Raw genomic sequence first — 6,000 nt, 5'->3', positions numbered from 1 at the left:
TGACCAAAAATATGCAATTTTGGTTCAAACCAACTGGAGATTTTAACCAGGTGGAAAGGCAGGGGGGAGCTGTGTCAAATGCACTAATGGACATGAGGCCATGGGGAGTTGGCTCCTGGCTGAAAATTTCTCTTTCCCCAGCTGTCCACGCAGTGGTAATACTTTCTGATGATCTAGGTCGGCAATTTGGTCCATTGGGTTTGGCCTCCGTGCCAACACAGCACCCCATCGAAGTCACTGGCCCTAGAGCTAGCAAATGAGCTAGAAAATATTCAAAAAGGGTACTGTGTTGTGTTTGCAGGCTGCGCCAATCATAAATCCCACTTTGATCTGATCTCTGATGGCCCAAGATCATTGACAGACACCATCAGGCCATTTGACAATCATCTGGCTTATCCAGGGTTTAGATGCTAGGCCAGGATCATAGGCAAAATGTCTTCTCACTTAAGGAGGTGTAGAACAGCCAGTGCACAAAATCCTGATTTGTGCTAATCTCTGTTTCTTCCTGTGCTGACACTGGCCTTCTGTCAATACATGGGTGTGGAGAGACTGGCTGGGCCCCTTGGGCAGAAGGGGCAGGGATGGGGCTAACCTCCCACAGCCAGCCCTCTAGGCAATGCAGTGCATGAGGATCCAGAGGTGATCTGAAGGACCTAGGGCTCTGGCACCGCTGCAGGAGAGCATGAGCCCTGGGCTCTTTTAAATCACTGCTCCCTTTACCCACCGCCAACAGTGGCCCTGAGTCAATATTCTCCTTATGTTTCCATATTTTAAAGAGCCGCCTTAAATATACAGGCCACTCATGTACCTGTTATTTCTATAGATCCGATCACCACATTCTGTGAGCACGGATCTCTCAAGGTAACACTGTCATCCTGCACTTTCATAGCACATATGAGTCACTGGCCACTTTTACAGAGAACTTCTTTCAGACCTAACTTTGAGACTGTTACTTTGTCTGCTCTAGAATAACACATTCCTATCTAGTTCCTCTCACATGATTAATGTATTCAGTTAAGTTCAACCTCATCCCTCTCAGCAAGACCAGCATACTGTCTACCCAACACATCAGGCCCATTAGAAATTACAGTGAAATCTGGACTCCAGTAAAGTCAGCGGCAGAACACCCACTAAGATCAATTGGACAGAAGACACGTTGAATGAGTAAAAATAAAGTGAGCCAGGGCCTCAACTGACAAAAATCCATGTAGCTGAATTGAAATTTAGGTTTTATTATTTCTGTCATAGTGCCTGGGAGCCCCAGTCAGGGACAAGGACCCCATTTGTACTATGTTCTAGACAAACACAGAGCAAAAAGATAAACCCACCCCAAAGAGCTTCCCTGTCTAAGTACAGGACAAGAGGCTGTAGGTGGACTCATACTGATGGCCCGAGGAAGCAATGAGATGAGATGGAGTGCCAGAGGCCTCAGCTCATTGTTTAGCTTGAACTCTGTTGAGTGATGCAGATTTTCACCAGTTGAGACACTGTCACTTCAGGCTCTCGAACATCAAAGCATTTCATACAACACCTGCATATGAAAAATAAGACAAGAGGAATATTGGCCAAACACAGCGCTGCAAAGCAGGAATTCCAGAGTCTTAAGTGTGCGTCTGATCTCTGTAAACTTGAGGAATCCTTCACAATGCTGTCCCTCAATCCCCCTGGCTATAAAATTGGAATAATGCCACTTCCTTCCCAATGCCACAGAATTCTGAAAGGTTTCATTACTTAATCTTGTTAGAAGGCTTTGAAATTCAAAAGTAGACCCCCATCCTCAAAAAAAAAAATTTACAGCTAAAGCCAATATCATTATTATGTTATGTTAACACTAATCCTAATAAAGTGCTAGATAAGTGGAATTTATGCCATGTCTGGTAAATTGTCTTGACAATTTTTCAAGGTTAATTGTATCTGTTATTATGTCCTGATAACAGTCATAACCACCTTTATTTGGATTATCTGTACTAAGTGCAATCTTATTTGCAAATCCTCCAAACTATTCACTGAGGCGCAATGCAAGTTACAACAGTTTTGAAAGTGCTTATTGAAAGCCGGTGTAACAATTTTGTCAAAGACGACAGCTAAGCACTAGGCTAAAACAATAATAATTTTCACCTTGAAGACAGATTTAGTGGAATGCATTGTTTTTAATTTGCAGCTTTAAGGAGTGTAACTGTCTCTGCTTTATTTTCCCTGTGAGAGAGACTCATCTGCTCTGATGTGTGGAACCATTGATTCTCTTTATTAAGGAATTGATAAAATAGATTAGTCACAATTGAATTTTAATTAAAACCATGTTGCACAATCAACTGCCCCAAATCATTGTCTTTCTGTAAAAAAGCTGAGCTGGTATTAGTTGGCTAGATAGAAAGTCAAAAACGAGAAAACAGGCAGCTCTGTGGGTAGGATGGCACAAACAGAAGGCGCAAGAAAACAACACAATTATGTTTCACTGCATCATGTTCTCTATTAGTATGTCTGATGTCTGCAAACAAGACACCCCATGCACAGTTAGACTGTTCATTTGACTGGCCATTTTCTGACTGGATTTTTATACGTGCAATGCATTTAGTGGACTAAGTCTCAGGAGCCATGTGTCCTACGTCCAGCTCTGGTGTGTAAATGTTGCTAAGTCACTCATTCTCTCTGTGTGTCTGATTCCCATCTGAGCATTTTATAGTCTAGTTCATTAAAACTATAAGGCCTTGGGAGGCAGGAGCATTTGTACAGAGCCTGGTGTAATAAAGGTCTATTCTCAGCTGGCGACTCTGATTTCCACCGTAGTAGTAGTAGTAGTAATAATAATAACAATAAACAAAAACTAAAATGGAAGGGATCGAGCACCTAAAACTGTCATCTGACGAAGCGGGTCTTTGCCCACAGAAGCTTATGCTCCAAAATATCTGTTAGTCTATAAGGTGCCACAGGACTTCTTGTTTTTGAAGATACAGACTAACTCGGCTCCCCCTCTGACTCTTGTCCTGTCAGGTTGTTTTGCTATATTCGGCCCATTATGGCACTCACAGAGCCACCCATAGCACTGATCTGGAGAAAAGGCTTCCCCCATGCCTGAGTGATCTTCTGAGGCTGCCACTTTCACCTCTGGCACTCTAGCGCTCCGTGTCTGCAGAGAGAACACACACGGGTTTTTTTTTTGTGGGTTTGGTTTGTTTGTTTTTTTTTTGCAGGAGGTGGGACTCAGTGTCCCCTGTGCTCAGATTAGCATCAGAGAACTATCTCAGGGCAGTTTACAAAAGAGAAAATGGAAAATGTCATTGTTTAATGTGGCACGTGGTACAGAGTCTATGCCAAGCTCTTTTGAGAGGCCCAAGCCCCCAGTCACATGGGAAAGCTGATAAAAGCTGCCACCACACATTGACTCAGCTCCTCACTCTCTCTCCCTTGCTCTTGCTTTCTCTGTCTGTTGCTGCCTTGGCAGCAAGTCATGCTGCACGTGCCGGCGCTTCAGGGAAGAGTGCCAATGAATCCAATTTGAGTTCTGGGCAGAGACAATTTGCAAGGGACCGCCCTCTATTTTGAAACAAGTCATGTAGCTAGGACTAAGTTAGTGGGAATTTATTGAGTGAAATCAATGGGCTTTGAGTCAGGTCATTAGTAATTTGTCCCAGGCCACAGGGGATGCAGTCCTCAGTACTAGGGCTGGGAATCAATAACTGAGATCAGAACACCAGCGCTCCTGCCTGGCTGTCCCATGAAACTGTTTAACTATATATCATGTTTTGTGGGCAAAAATTACCTTTCCAAAACCAGCCCCAAAGCCACTCCAATGTATCTGTTAATACCATTGCCTCTAGCAGTAGTAGATGCATGGTGCTATAATGGGAAAAGACCTCTTTTCAGCAGCACTATTAATAGTTTTGAGAAAAGTAAATAAAATGCTTATATGATCTGTATCTATATCCCATATATAAGAAAGCTGTGTTCAGACTGGACCAAGCATAGAAAGGGTTACTGGTGTGATCAGAGGAAAGGAGAACTTATGTGGTGAGACATAAGGAGGGTGGCATATTTAGCCCGAAAAAACAAAGGATGAAAGGCAATGAGAGTATGCCCTATAAATACATCAGAGGACTAAACACCTGGGAGGGAGAGCAGTTATTTAAGTTAAGCACCAGTGTTGGCACAAGAACAAATGAATATAAACACATCATCAGTTAGTTTAGACTAGGCAAAGGTTTCTAAGCAGAAGAGGAGTGAAGTGCTGGCACAGCCCTCTAAGGAGAGTAATATGGTGTGTGGTGGGGAAGCAAACTTGTTTGATGACAGCTTAATGAGTTTACGGTCTGCAATGAAGGGCTTGCCCACAATGACATGCAGCCCATTTATTATGGCTACTAGTAAATATCTCCAACAATCAGGCTGGGTCTATACAGCAAAGTTATCTCAAAATAACAGCAGTTATTTCAAAATTACCTTTCCAAAACCAGCCCCAAAGCCACTCCACTCCTTGTGGACAGACTGCTGTGCTTGCATGAAGAGTTTGGAGTAATTTAGATAGTTCTCTGAAAATGTCCATTCAATGTTCAACTGCAGTCAAAATATCTAACAGAATGTTGGGATGCATTAAGAAAGAACTAGGAAAAAACCCCCAGAAAATATCACATTGCTGCTATAGAAATCCATGATACACCTACATCTCAAATGCTGCACACAAATGTGGCTACCTCATTTAAAAAAGACATCTTGACTTTGGAAAAAACATCAGAGAAGGGAAACAAAGACGATTAGCAGGATGGAACAGATGTCATAGGAGGACAAATTAATAAGACTGGGTCTTCTCAGCTTGGAAAAGAAAAGACTAAGGGGAGCTATGACACAGGTCTATAAAGTCATGACTGGTGTGGAGAAAGTATATAATCCACTGTTGTTAGGCCTCATAATACAGGCTAAATGTCTCTAGTCTCTAGGACATGACTGGTGCCAGATGAGAGACATTGCTGAACAACGTGAGGTCAACATTACGTAGCAGCATTACCAACACTTCCACTGCTCACTGGGCTGTTGAAAGATATTTAGGGGAAAATTACAGCTAAATAACAGCACAGAATACCGAGAGCCAGGACTGGTAGCTGTAAACAAACTTTATGGGACCATGGGACACTTGGCCACACCCATAATAAGTGGATATCCAACTAAAGAAAATAATGCTGGATATTGACAGATGAGAGAGTGCTAGGTTAGATTTGTTCAACCTGTACATGAACTAGGGGTTACTAAATGAAATTAATAGGCAGCAGCTTTAAAATAAATAAAAGGAAGTATTTCTTCATAGACTGCACAATCAAGGTGCAGAACTCTTGCTGTTTTTGAAAATACAGACTAACACGGCTACCCTGCTGATATCACTTACGTTAGTTTCAGTAATTATAAATCAAGATTTAAGGACTTCAGTGATTCAGCCAAAGATTCTTGGCCTGTAACAGGACTAGATGAGTGAGAATTTAAGTCCCATCATGTGTTTACAGTCAGAGTAAATCAGGGTGGTCCTGTCAAACATTCATGTCTATGAGAATGAAAGAATATGCAACACCCCGACTTAGCTGCACCACTTGAATTTTAAAAAAATTCCCCCAAGTTGTGTGTAGTGAGGTACAGTGGCCTCCCACTAACTCTAAGGCTGAGGAAGCCTCCCGGGGTGGGTCCCCAGTCTCAGTAAAAGGGAGGCCTCCAAGCTGAGCTAAGGCTGCTGGCCAGGTTCCTGTAAGCAGGCGGCAAAGGGGCTGCACCAGACTGGCAGGCCAGCCACACCGACCGAACCCTACAGGCACAGCTGAGCCTGCTGCTGGCCTGGTATGTGGAGTTCCAAGATCTACTGGGGCCCTCTGGCCTGCTGAGAGCCCCAGACTCTCAGGACCAGGGCCAGCCCTGATACGTGAGCCTGCCAGCTGCCAGCTACCCCTAGGGCCCAGACCTACCCAAACTGGTGATCCTGCCAGCTGCTGCCTGCTACCCAGAGGCCCAGCATCTGCCTGAGCT

This window comes from Carettochelys insculpta, chromosome 2, assembly GCF_033958435.1.
Source record: "Carettochelys insculpta isolate YL-2023 chromosome 2, ASM3395843v1, whole genome shotgun sequence".
Classification (NCBI taxonomy): domain Eukaryota; kingdom Metazoa; phylum Chordata; order Testudines; family Carettochelyidae; genus Carettochelys; species Carettochelys insculpta.
This window is presented reverse-complemented; position numbering follows the sequence as displayed.